Source organism: Cervus canadensis, chromosome 3 (genome assembly GCF_019320065.1).
Source record: "Cervus canadensis isolate Bull #8, Minnesota chromosome 3, ASM1932006v1, whole genome shotgun sequence".
Lineage (NCBI taxonomy): Eukaryota > Metazoa > Chordata > Mammalia > Artiodactyla > Cervidae > Cervus > Cervus canadensis.
Genome location: NC_057388.1, coordinates 99,174,054 through 99,188,718, shown reverse-complemented (window position 1 = coordinate 99,188,718; position 14,665 = coordinate 99,174,054).

The following is a 14,665-nucleotide window of genomic DNA, read 5'->3' as shown; positions in this document are numbered from 1 at the left end:
AGGGTTGGCGAGGACTGGTTAGGTACGGGTGTAACACCCAGAGACCAGGGAGGTCGCGGCTGACCACAGATGGAGTCAGGCAGCAATGGAGTGCTACTGCTGAAAAGCATGCCAAAGTGATCCTGGGATGTATTTATAGAAGGGTGACATGCAACACCCAGGAAGCAATCATTAGGCTATAATCTACATTAGTCAGATCTCTATTGAAAATGATGCCCATTTTGTCACGCTTTGAATGTGAGAGCCCTGGAGCGGGGGGGGCGGGGCGGGTAGGCGGGTATAAAGGGACAGGAAATCATTACTTAGGGTAGAAGTGAAGGAATCCGGACCGCTGAAAGCAACCACTGCTCCCATCCCACCTACCGCCTGATGGCTCTAGCAAGTAGGAGGAAAGAGAGGGAAGGGGGAGGGGAGCCATCCCAGCCAGAAATTTCCCTCCCAACTGCTGGCCTCTCAGCATGGAATTTTAGAGGCTGATTCTATCTCCTCTCCTTCCAGTCAAGGTTAAGATCCCCTGCCGGAGGTCTCTCTCTGCACACTTGAAGGCCTAGCATCATCCGCTCTTATTGCCTTCTTTACCCACACAGAGCGCGTACCGTGTTAAGTTACCATTTCCACATGCTGGTTGGAGGGACTTCGAGAGCAAAGTGGTTGAGGAGATTCAGGCTCATCTCTGGAAACTCACACTGACCACAGCAGCCTGTGGCCTCTGCCTGATTTCTGACTTGTTTTCCACCTGTATGTAAACGATTTTCTTTTTTAAAAAAATTTCTTTTAAAGTTTTTCTTTTGTAATAGAAGTAGAGTTGATTTACAATGGTGTGTTAGTTTGGTGTACAGCAAATCAATTCAGTTACACACATACATTCTTTTTCAGCCTTTTCCATTATAGGTTATCAAAAGATACTGAATATAGCTCCCTGGGCTCTACAGGAGATCATTGTTGTTTATCTATTTTATATACAGTAGTGTGTATTCCTTCTCAGTCTTCAGCAAATCATCTTGGGCATCTACATCACTACGAACTTTCCTGCCTACGTGAACTGCTTTACATAATGGCACATTGAGTGTGATGATACAGACATATCAACCTCAAAGCTTCAGCGTTAACTTCCTGAAGTTAAAGACGCAGGATTCATCTGGTTTTAGACATACCTTATGCCGTCATTCCATATTTTAGAGAAAGGTGGTGATGTCTTTAAAACAATTCTCTGTCATGTCTTCTTTGCCCTTCTATGGAGATGTTAAGCTTCATTTAATCTCTCCTGAAAAACAAGAGAGAAAAGAAAAAGAAAGGCACACACAGGAGAAAGACCCTTGTCGGTATCACGAACTAGGTTCCTGCAGGCCAAAGACTGCAAGTAGAAAGTCCTTGTGCTGGCTTTCCTCATCTCTTCCCAAAAGAAATTTCCAGAAAAATAAATAAATACAAGGAGAGTGTATCCCACCTGCGGCCGGAAAACTCGAGAAGCCAAGTCCCCAGAGGCTGATGCCGTGGGCCAGATGGTCCTTGCTTCCCCACAGGAGCATGGGCTCTGCTTGCTCTTTCTGGGCCCAGGGCTCAGGTGCCCTCTCTTTAAAAAAGCGACAGGGGCCAAGGAAGTGGGGAGTGTAGCAGAAAGTGGCCTAGTCCTCGGGCACATGCCACCTGACTCACAGAGGACCAGGTATGTCAACAGAAAGAGGTCATGAGCGGTTGGGGACACCGGCCTTGTGGTCAGACTGACCTGGGATTGAATATCAACTCTGTCAATCCCTTCTCCAGCACAGGGTGAGCCTCAACTGTGTCCAAGGACAAACCCACACACCTTCCAGAAACTGCTGGTCTCCTATAGGATTAAACCACGTCTGGTGTTTTTCACTTAATGCTCGTACAGCTTTCTATACCTACACGCTGACATTGACCTTGATTGCTTTCCTGGCTATATGGCATTCCACTCTATGGCCATGTTCACTATTGCCACGTCCCAAGAATGAATGTCAATGTGTTTGTGATTTTTGCTATGGAAAAACAATACTGTAGTGAATATCCTTCTATGAATATCTATACATGAATACAGCTGGAGGAAAATTCCCAGAAAGTGAATAGCTGCAAATGCCTTTATAATTTTGATGTTGTCAAATTGGCCTTTAGAAGTGCTTCCACTTATGTACCCACCCACTGGGTGATGTACCCACCCAATGATGCCCAAGGAGGCTTCTTTCTGAAGGTGGAACAATGGGCATGAGGGTGAAAGAACTAACAATGCCCTTTATTATCTTTGACTCTCTAACAAAGCGTCACTGGTACTATGTCTGGGGTCCTTGGGCGCTGACTCCACTGAAGACGAGAGCCCAGTTGTGCTTTTCCATCTGTCAGAATCGCGACTTATTTTTGGCAACTTGGTGACACGCTCCCTCCATGTCCAGGGGATTCTCAGCTTCCCTCCACAATGAACTATTTGTGGCTGAATATTTAGCTGTTCCTTCAGTTCTGATGTCTGGTCTACAACCTATTTTGAGATTTGATAGGTTGTTTTCCAGCAAAAGCTGTGGGTGCAAACACCAAAATATAATCTTACACCCTGTTATCTGTCTGGGAAGGGTTCATGGATAAAACATGTTTTTATTTTTATTATTTAATTTTCAAACTTTTATTATGGGAAATTGCAGTTATATACAAAGGTATAGAAGTAGTGTGATGAGCCCCTATATACCTACCACTCAGCTACAATGATTAATTCATGACCCATCTCGTTTATCCAAACCCCTACCAATTCCCCACCTCCTACATTATTTTGAAGCAAATCTCAGACATCTTATCATTTCATCCTTAACTGTTTCAGTGTCCACCCCTAAAACATAAGAACTTTAAAAATATTCGTATAAACATTACACCTAAAATAATTAACAATATACTTTTAAAATATACACAGATAACTCAGTCAGTGTTCAGATTTCCGAATGCCTCATAAGATGATTTAAACAGGATTTTTCAATGTTAGAAAAGCAAATATTGAGGACCAGGAGATCTGAGTTCAAGTCTTAGCTCTGTCCCTGTCTCCTTGGGAGACTTTAGATAATTCTCCTGACTCCCTTTGCCTCTGTTTCTTGGACTTTGAGGGCTGGAAAAGACCAATCTGAGCACTTTCAGATGATGCTAGTGATTTGAGGAAACAGAAAAAAATGGCAATAATTAAAAGTAGAGTCAAGTTTGAATTTCCATGTAATAGTGACCAGATCAATAAATGTCTGCTAAATTCAATAAAATTTACAAAATCTGTCTCTTTTTATCCCCGTGAAAAAGATATGTTAGGGTCAGGGGAGCCCTATCTTTTCCTCTTGGCAGACAAGTGCTTTTCAAAATGAAGTAGATATAAGAGGTTCCTTTCATTTTAAAGCACATAATCTTAATATAGTGTTTGTTTAAAACCCACAGATACCCTTTAAAATATCATGTTCTTAGGAGCCTGGAAACAGGTCAAGAAGGAAAGGAAGAAAGAAGATAGACTTGTCATTGGTTCTGGGAGTCAAGCGATGCCTTTGGGAACTCTATTATCCAGTGAGATAATACATGCATGAATAAATTATAAAGTGCCATAAATCTGTGATTAGAAAAATGAGGGTCTCCAGATGGTCTTAAATCACTCCTAGCATTTTCCCCCTTGAATTTCTACAACCAGCAATCAGGTTTCTCTTCTAGAAAAAAACTCTCTTTAAAACCCAAGGCAATAAAGGAGAAGGAAAGGGAAAGAGACAAAGACACATATTAACAGGGAACTGAAAACGGTGCTAAAAACTCCTGAAAATCTTTTTTTAAAAAAGACCATTGCACACACCTCTTCCTCACTCTGTGTATGTGCGGGGGCACAGGAGGTGATGGTGATCATGGTGTGAAAGGAGGGAAGGAGAAAGGAAGAATCTGCATTTCTCATCGTGGTTTGAAGGCAGAATGGAGAACTTCCTGAGCAGGTGGCTTGCAGCTGTCAGGAAACCTGTGTGTCTCTATCTTCTCAACAAGAGGGATCCTTTAGCAGCAAAACAGCTTGGGAAGGCTGAGGGGCGGGCACCTTTTCTCTCTTTTGAAGACAGCAGTGCTTAGGGTTTGCAGAGGCTGGATTTCTGCTGTTTGAACGTCTACAGGGCACAGTCTCTGCCTTTCATCTGAACAACCAGAGCCTACACCTGGAGTTGTGATACCTGTTTCCCCTAAGCGTAGAGAAGACCCTGACCAGCTATCCTGCTGTTGAAGGGTGAAGAGTCTGCCACTCCCTGTCGGGTGAGGGAGGGAGAGAGAGATTACATATGGGTGGGGTGGTGGTGGTGGGGAACTGGAGAGCTGAGCTTTGGAGAACCCAGCTGGATTCGGTGTCTAGCTGCAGGACCACCGTCCTTGGCTGCCCAGGACTGGTCAGAGCAACACGATGAAGATGCACAGTCGCCTTGGCAACCAGCTCACAGGCAAAGCTGTTACTTGGCAATCCCCCTAGACCTCTCCCCCTCCCCACACCGCCAGCTACACTCTCTGTTTCTCCCACTGCAGCTCACACACAACTCTTTCTCCATTTTGTTATGCCTCAAACGTCACAGGACTCTTGGTGTGTGAGGAAGTGAGGGAAGAGATCCAAGACATAGGGAAAGAGAAATAATCTTCTAAGCCTAGGTGGGAGGGACCCCTGTGGTTTGAATGACCTCCTCTTGCCAGTGACTGGAGATAGAGGGATGGAGATCGAGGTCAGGGAGAAGAGCGGGGGCAATGAGTAGAAAAGTGGGACGATCGGGCAGTTTATTTGCTCATTGTTCCCAGAAACCATGAAAACTGAGCAAAGTTAGAGGCGAGAGTTTATTCCCACTTCTATTTTCCTTTCTTCCCCCGCCCTGCCTGTTTTCTAAGGGCCTATTTGGGAAACTAAGACTTCCCTGGTGGTTCAGTGGTAAAGAATCTACCTGCCGATGCAAGAGATGTGGGTTCAGTTCCTGTGTTGGGAAGATCCCCTGGAGAAGGAAATGGCAACGCACTCCAGGATTCTTGCCTGGGAAATCCCATGGACAGAGGAGCCTGGAGGGCTACAGTCCATGGGGTCGCAAAGAGTTGGACAGGACTTACCAGCTCAACAACAACATCGTGGACACTTGCAGTAAGGACTTGTGCCCATATGGTTCCTATCCAGTGGGTGCTGGCCTCTTCTCTTTCATTCATTCATTCAACACACACTGAGCACCTGACTATGGGCCAGCATCATGCTGGGCTCTGGGGCTGCAGAATTAAAGATAGATATTATCTCTGTTCTCTTAGAATTCATAGTGTTTAGCAGAGGGGGCTGACTGAGCAAAAAACAGGCAGACTAATAAAAGAACTGAAAATTAGAATAAAAGTCTGGTGATGGAAAACAAGAACCAACACAAATCAAGGGCTTGTGGTTAAGGCTAAGAGGAAAGGGCTTACTTTTAGCTCCACTGTCTTTATTTTTCAAATATTTTATTTGAGCCTGGTATTTTTTTTTTTTTGGCCTGCTCCACATAGCCTGTGGGATCTTAGTTTCCTGACAAGGGATCAAACCCACAGCCCCTGCAGCAGAAGTGCAGAGTCTTAACCACTGGACTGCCAGAGAAGTCCCTTTCAAATATTTCATTTTTGAAATATTTTTAGGCAGAAGAGTTGAGCTCTTACACACACATACACACACTGGTCTTCCCTGATAGCTCAGTTGGTAAAGAATCTGCCTGCAGTGCAGGAGACCCCAGTTTGATTTCTGAGTCAGGAAGATCCACTGGAGAAGGGATAGGCTACACACTCCAGTATTCTGGCCTGGAGAATTCCACGGATTATATAGGCCATGGGATCGCAAAGAATTGGACATGACTGAGTGACTTTCACTTCACTTTGGACATCTACAAACACCTGATACCATCACCCCAAATAAGATAACAGATGTATTCACCACCTTCCAGAATTTCCTTGTGTCCCTTTTGTGTGTGTGTGGTAAGAATATTTATTGTGAAATCTATCCTCTTAATAGCTGTATTTTGAAGTGCACAATTCTGCATCATTAACCACAGGTACTTTGTCCTAGAGCAGATCTCTAGAAGTGATTCATCCAGCAAAACTGAAACTTTGTACCCACTGAACAACTCATCTCCCCCACCCTCCAGGCCCAGGCAACCACTATTGTATCACCTCCTTCTATGACTTGATTTTCAATAAAGTGGAATCATGCGACATTTGTCCTGTGATTGTGTAGATGTGTGCTCTGTCATGTCTGACTCTTTGTGACCCCATGGACTGTAGCCTGCCAGGCTCCTCTGCCCATGGAATTCTCCAGGCAAGAATACTGGAGTGGGTTGTCACTTCCTACTCCAGGGGATCTTCCCAACCCAGGGATTGAACCCATGTCTCTTGTGGCTCCTGCATTGGCAGTAGGATTCTTTACCACTAGTGCCACTTGGGAAGCCCGTCCTGTGACTGCTTGTTCATTTAACACAATATCCTCCAGGCCCATCCATGCTATTGCAAATGGTAAGATTTCTTTTTTTTTTTTTTTCTTTTTTTGAGACTGAATAATGTTCCTTAGTAAACACATATCACATTTACTTTAATCCATTCATCTGTCGATGGACTCTTGGTTGGTTTCCACATTGTGGCTGTTGTGAAGTGCTGCGGTGAACTTGGGAGTATAGACATTAAATCTTTGTGGAAGCAGCAAAAGCAGTGCTAAGATTAGATGGTCAGGGAAGGCCTTTATGAAAAAGCGTCATGTAACCCAAGACCCTAAAGGTGATTGGGAGTGAGGGAAAGAGGTAGAGATTGTGCCCAGCAGGGGAACTCCATGGGGCGCTGGAGAGACAGGGCCACCTGGGCATTGCTGGAGGAACAGGAATTAGATCAGCATGGCTTCAGATAAGTCTGTAACTTAGGCAGATGGGGATCAGTTAGAAAGGTCAGATGAATTAGGGCCTCAGAGGCCATGGAAGGTGTTTGGATATTATATTCTTAGTTCTACAGCAGGCCACTGAACGGGTTTCAGCTTGAGAGTGGTCTAATCAGATGTACATTTTAATTTCAGTAGGACTTCCAGGTACAGACCAGACAGGTGGGCGTCAGAGAGGAGGGACATGGACCCCCTAGGTAGGTTATTGTGATCATCCAGGTGAGAGATGATGGGGGCCAGGTGAAAGAATACACAATGCATTCACGAAACAGGACTCAGGTTTTAAGTCCTTTTGAGCTTGCTTTGTTTATCCTTTTAGAAGGAAAAATACAGTAAACGAGAAAACAAAGCAGTGAAGAGGCAGGCTCTGTAGTCATATCCTGACCCCCACTTCCTGTGGAACCTTTGCAAGTTGCCCAAACTCATGTACAGAAAAAAAGAGTGCTTATAAAGACTGCATGAGACAATTAATCTAAAGCAATTCGTATGATGCAAGATATACAGGGGGCTTCCCTTGTGGCTCAGCTGGTAAAGAATCTGCCTGCAATGTGGGAGACCTGGGTTCGATCCCTGGGTTGTTGGGAAGATCCCCTGGAGAAAAGAAAGGCTACCCACTCCAGTATTCTGGCCTGGAGAATTCCATGGACTATATAGTCCATGGAGTCACAAAGAGCTGGATGTGACTGAACGACTTTCACTTTCAAAATATACAGAAAATGCTCAAAAATTGGAAGCTAATGTGATTGGTCATTGAGAACGCCAAAGCAAGCAGCCTAGTTTCTGATCAGGTAAAATTATCAGGGGGTGAGCATAGGGAGTGCTTTCTTTTGACTCAATTAAAATTTGAATCTGTAACAAAATAGGAAGACAATCTGTACTTATGGGAAGAATCCAAAGGGAGTTAATAATGCAGGATGTTTTAGGAATTTGGAGATACAAGCCACATGGCAGAGAAAGTACATAATGGTCACCAAGAACATAAGTTTTGGCTGAGCAATATTCCACTGTGCATAAATGTCACGTCTTCTTTATTACTCAGCCATGAAAAGAATGAAATAATGCCATATGCAGCAACATGAATGGACCTAGAGATGATCACATTAAGTGAGATAAGTCAGAGAAAGATAAATATCATATGATATCACTTATATGTGGAATCTAAAGAAATGAAGAAAATGAATTTATTTACAAAATAGAAATGTATTTCTCACAGATACAGAAAATAAACATATGGAAAGGGGATAGTGATAGGGAAGGGGAAGGGAGAGGAGAGACAAATTTAGAGTTGGGGTTAACAGATACACACTGCTATATATAAAATAGATAAATAACAAGGACTTATTGCATAGCATAGGAAACTATATTCAATATCTTGCATCTTATATCTATCTTATATCTACAATGGGCTTTCCAGGTGGCACTAGTGGTAAAGAACCCACTTGCCAATGCAGGAGACGCAAGAGACTCAGGTTCGATCCCTGGGTTGAGAAGATCCCCTGGAGGAGGGCTTGACAACCCACTCTAGTGTTCTTGCCTGGAGAATCCCATGGGCAGAGGAGACTGGTGGGCTATAGTTCACAGGATCACAATGAGTTGGAATTGGAAACAACTGAAGTGACTTAGCACGCAAAAAGAATCTGAGAAAGAAAGTTTATGTGTATGACTGCATCTCTGTACTATACACCTAAAACTAACATAACATCATCAGTTAATGACACTTTAATTAAAAAATAGTTTGAAAGAAGAATTTAGATAGGGAGCCAACACCAGGAAGAGAGCCATCACCAAAGAAAACTTTGTTTTATACAAGAAAGACTTCTCAGACTGGCAAAGCAAACATTCACCAAACATTTGCTCAGCCCATCTCCCTGTGAACCATCTTCCTCCCCTTTGAAATCCCAGACCACTACCACCTTCTCCTTAGCTCAGAAGAACATTAAAAGAAAGAGAGAGAGAAACAAGTTCTGAATCTGGATTTTGAGTCCTAGCTGTGTGAATCCATTGTCTCATCTACAGAAATGGTGAATGGCCATGCTGTCTGCCTAGGGTCATAGTGAGGCTGTGCAGGTCATGGTGAGGTCACATATTAAAGGGCTTGCTTGCATGATACCTAGGACCTAATGAGGACTCGACCATCAGAAGCTGCTGCAGAAATGTATGCTGATGTGCTGGGGGTTAGAAGATCCATCTCCAAGGATGGTAATGCTTTGCTGTAGTGACAAGAATGTCACTGAAAAATAAGAGTCCATTTCCGCTGTGCTTCTCTGACCCTCAGTAGGACTATTAATTTGCTAGGGCTGTTGTAACAGAGTTTCACAAATTAGGTGGTTTAGGGAACAGAAAGGTATCTTCTCATGGTTCTTGAGGCTAGGAGGCTGAGATCAGGTGCTGGTGGAGTCGGTTCTGTCCGAGGCTATGAGGGAGAACCTGTCCTCGCCTCTCCCCTAGCTCTGATGGTCTGCTGGCCATCTTTGTCGGTCCTTGGCTTGTAGATGAATAACCTTCCTTGTTTTGCACCTTCATCTTCACATGTCAGTGTTTCTGCATCCAAATTTCTTCTTTTTATAAGGATACCTGTCAAACTGGATTAGGGGAGGGGACTTCCCTGGTGGTCCAGCGATTAGGCCTTTGCACTTTCACTGGTAAGAGTGTGGGTTCAGTCCCTGGTTGGGGAACTAAAATCCTGGCATGTGGCATGGTCAAAAATATAAATGATCTGGATTAGGGGACCAGCCTAATGACCTCATCTTAATGTGATCATCTGAAAAGATTGTTTCCAAATAAGGTCACATTCCTGGGCGGTAAGGAATCTGCCTGCCAATGCAGGAGACTTGAGAGACATTGGTTTGATCCCTGGGTCAGGAAGATCCCCTGGAGAAGGAAATGGCAACCCACTCCAGTATTCTTGCCTGGAGAATCCCATGGACAGAGGAGCCTGGTGGGCTACAGTCCATAGGATCACAGAATCAGGAGCACCCTGGGCCTTAGGACTGCAGTAACATTTTGTGGGGGACAAAATTCAGATCATAACAGTCAGTATACCAACATTGTTTCCTTGTCAGATTAAGAGACTAGTCTAAGCCTCCACAGCTAGTGGGAAGATTGGGAAGGCAGGAGGGGACCTGAGCTGATTTTTCAGAGACGAGCTCTACAAATCACGTTACCTGGGAGAGGCCCATCCTCACTAAATCAAATGCTTCCAAATAGGCAGCAGCAGTTTGCTTATAGGCAAACAATAGTCATATCCATGTCTCCACTATAACATTTGTAGCAGCCCCTATACCAACGAGCAAGCATCCACCTGCTTTCTATATGCTATGTCTCAACTTTTGTTGGGATTCAGCTTTGATGTTATGCCACTGGGCCACTGTGAATGTTGCCCAGGTTGTGCACTGCACAACTCTGGAGGATGTCATTTACATGATAGTCTATTCTGGACAAAAATATGCAGCAACCCTGAGACCACATCCAGTCCCCACACTCTACTTCTCAACTGTGTTTTTCCATCTCACAGCTTTGTATTTGGGCTTATTAGTGGGACTCAGCAATGTGTGTGTGTGCATATGTAAAGAAGGGGAGAAGAAAAAGAAGAGGGAGAGAAGGGGAGAAAGAGAGACAGACTGGAGGGAGGAAGGGAAGAGGAACAAGAGATGTAACAGATCCCAATAGAATAGTCTGTATACAACCCTTGAAAAGGCTAACAACAGGAAAAATAACATTAAGTTCTGATAGTTCTTAGAAGAAAATCCATTAAATTATGGAGAAGAAGTCAACCAGCCGCTTAGCCTTGGGCAGAATGCTTGCGCTAATTATAAAGGGATAAAAGAGAGACACAGTGAAAAGCAAAGCTTCATTAACATGAACTTGAAGGCCATGTGCAGGACATAAAACTGAGACAGATTTTCAGATCAAGTCTGGAGCTGATGCTTGGAGTCTGGCCTCATTTCAAGCTGAAACATTTTGATGTTGAAGCAGGAAGATGATGATGGATTGAAAGATGAAGCTTCAGTGCAAGGAAGAGCATATTCCTGATTTTCACAAGCTGGTATGTCACTTGTAGGGCTTCCCAGGTGGCACAGTGGCAAAGAACTCACCTGCCAGTGCAGGAGACACAGGAGATGTGGGTTCGATCCCTGGGTCAGAAATGGCAACCCACTCCAGTATTCTTGCCTGGGAAATCCAATAGACAGAGGAGCCTGGTGGGCTACAGGCCATGGGGTTGCAAAGAGTTGGACACAACTGAGGGACTGAGCATGCATGGATGTTACTTATGCTATATAACCAGCATGACTTACTGTGATTTGAGCAAATCATAACTAGAAAGAAACTATGCCAAATGTAATTAATTGGTGTTTATCTTCTTTGGGTGGTAGGGTACAATAGACCCCCTCTTTATTTTCTCCTCCTCTTCCTCCTTCTTGTTTGTTTTCCTGTTTTTTCTCTTTTTTGCATTTTCCTCAATGAAAGTAGTTTCTTAAAGGAAAGAATCCCTTTTTTTAATTGAAGTTCTTTATGTAGATAAGGTAGCCTACCAAATTTTTTTCCTCTAAAATGACTAAAAGCTATTGTGTGATTTAGTTTCAAAAAAGTGTTCAGCATCAGAGGAACTGGGTTATTCTAGAAGGAAATGTACATGCTGGAATATGTAATATTCAGGAAGATGAATCCACACTTGGCCCCCAAAACAGCTGAGGATAGATTTTATTTTTGCTTAGTCCTAATTTTAGTGTAGATGAAGCTCAGTCTTAGGGGCTAGAAACCAAATTCTCAAGCTTGGATAGCCAGAATACTTTCTGAAGGCCATTTTATTTTTATGACCATTTGGTTCAGAATTAATGAGAACTACTTTGCATAGATATCATTTTATATTCCAAACAGTACCTTTTGGGGATTCTTCCACTCACCTTGTAGATATAGATTATCAAAGTTGATTTTTTTGTGTGTTCCCAACTCATTACTGTTCTAGTCTGTGAACCTCAGAGATAATTATCTTTTAAGGTCCACAATTTTAGAACACTTATCAGGTTATTAAAGTCACCAATTATGGTATAAAACACCCAAGGAATTTCAAGACTGATGGAGGGATTAAGAAAACCAACTTCAAAGATTCCATTGGGGAGGAAGGAGCACATGGGACAAGAAAAGCTTCTTTGTCCTGGTTGAATCCTCATAGTTTTACATCTTTTTAAATGTTCCTTTTTTCTTCTAAAAGAAGAGATAATTCTTCTTGTGAACAAGATCCTCAGAAGTCAACTGATGACTCTAAAATTTCAGAGAGATCTTCATGTCCCCAAAGTCTATTAAACCACTAAGATGATTTTTGATCCCTCCAGGTGATACAGTGGTAAAGAATCTGCCTGCCAAGGCAGGAGACACAGGAGATGAGGGTTTAATCCCAGGGTCGGGAAGATCCCCTGGAGATGGAAATGGCAACCCACTCCAGTATTTTTACCTGGGAAATCCCATGGACAGAGGAGCCTGATGGGCTACAATCTATGGGATTGCAAAGAGTTGGATACAACCGAGTGAGCATACACACAAAAAGTACACAGTAGTGGAAATATATTGTCATAGATGGAGAACCTTATGCTGTAATACAGATGGTGAAGATCTTTGTTGGTCTGGGAGCCACAGTGCCAGATACACTAACTCCATTCAAAACTATCTCTGAACGGCCATCTCGGTGGTTGATTCTCAGGGCTGAAGGGAGCCAAAAGAATTTCCACTTCACTTGGTAGACTGAGTGACTTTCACCTTCAAACACGTTCTAAAAATACAGTGTCTATTTTAAAACAGATAAAACAGGTCTTATATGGCACACTGCCAAAATTCAAAGAGTAGCTTAGGGAAATAAGGGAGGAAAAGCTAAGGAGGACCCTCCCCTCCCAAGGTAAACCCCCTGTTACAAACCTCAGTGATAAGAGTGTGTGTTAGTGTTAGTTGCTCAGTCGTGTCAGACTCTTTGAGACCCCATGGACTGTAGCCCTCCAGGCTCCTCCGTCCATGTGATTTTCCAGGCAAGAATACTGGAGTGGGTTGCCATTTGCTCTTTTCACATTATCTCCACCTCATTTGCAGGAGGAATGAGGTTCCTGAGGCAGGACTTTGTTTCCGCCTCCTAGATAGTGGAGAGATGGAGGCACAGGGAAAATAGAGAGGGGTGGTTGCAATCCCAGCCATCGAGCAGGAGGCAGAACTATGGACATCACTGCTGTAGGGGCCGCAGCCCAATCGGTGGTGCAACCCCCTTGACGCAGGAAGTGTCAGCCTGCAGTCAGCGATGCCAATAGATGCTCATGGAGACAGGTTTTCTGCTGCCTCCAAACAGCTGGAACCACCATCAACGTCATAGTGACGCCCTGCAGAACATTCTTTTCCACGGCCATTATTTATTTATATATTTTTTCTTAAATTTTATTTATTTCTGGCTGCACAGGGTCTTCACTGTTGCTAGGGCTTTCTCTGGTTGAGACGAGCAGGGACTACTCTCTAGTTGCGGTGCTTGGGCTTCTCACTGTGGTGGTTCCTCTTGTTGCAGAGCATGGGTTCTAGGCGCATGGGCTTCAGTAGCAATGGTGCACAGGCTTAACTGCTCTGCAACTAAGTGGGTTTGATCCTTGGGTTGGGAAGGTCCCCCTGGAGAAGGAAATGGCAACCTGCTCTTCTGTTCTTGCCTAGGAAATCCCATGGACCAAGGAGCCTGGTGGGACACAGAGGGGCATGCACACGCGAACCAAGGCAGGCGGACTCTCATCCACTGCACCGTCAGGGAAGTTCTCCTCTGCCTTTCTCTTCGAAGGCTCTGTTCCGAGATTTAGTCCCAGACTCATACCTTCTGACCACGTCTCTCTAGTCAGTGGGCCTTCACATAGGCCGCTGAATTCTTTTTTACAATTCACTGAATTGTAATATGTGTACAGCAGCTAGTACATGCCAGGCACTGTTTTAAGTACATGTGGACAATATGAGCCCATTTTATCTTCACAGCAGCCCCACAAGGTGGATATTACTAGTATCATCCTTATTCGCTGAGGGGGAAAGTGAGGCTCAGAAAGGATAAGTATCTTGCCCAAGGTTATACTCCTGGTAGATGGTGCCAAATTTGAGCTCAAGCCATCTCAATACAGAGTCCTTGCTTATAACCACTAAGTTATGCTGTCATCAAATAAAGCTTGGCATCTCGCTCGCAAAAAAAGCATGAAAGGAGGGATAAGGGTGAAGGGCCTCCAAGTCCCCTCACTCCAGATCAACTCTGTCTTGCGGTCCAGACTTTTTCAGCAAGAGATGAACTCCTCCCCCTAGAGCCACTCCATGCCTGGTTTCCCTCTGGGGTCAAAACCTCAAAGTGTTACACACACCTGCTCCTGGGGCAGCTGCTGCAGAGTTCAAACCTGCTCACCGGGAGAAATAAAACCTACTTACTTGGCTTTGTTCTCCAGTGGTGACCCTAAAACCCAGCCTTAGACACAGCAGAAGGTATTGTTCTTGGCACGTTAGTTAAAAACAATACCTGTTATGAGTCACACACACAGAACAGACTTGTGGCTGCCGAGGGGGAGGCGGAGGGGTGGGTTGGGGGTTTGGGATTAGCAGATGCAAACTGTTATACATAGATTGGGTAAGCAGCAAGTCCTACTGTGTAGCACAGGGAACTATATTCAATATCCTGTAATAAACCACAATGGAAGAGAATATGAAAAAGGACATATATAGAGAGAGATGTATAATTGAATCACTTTGCTCTACAGCAGAAACTAG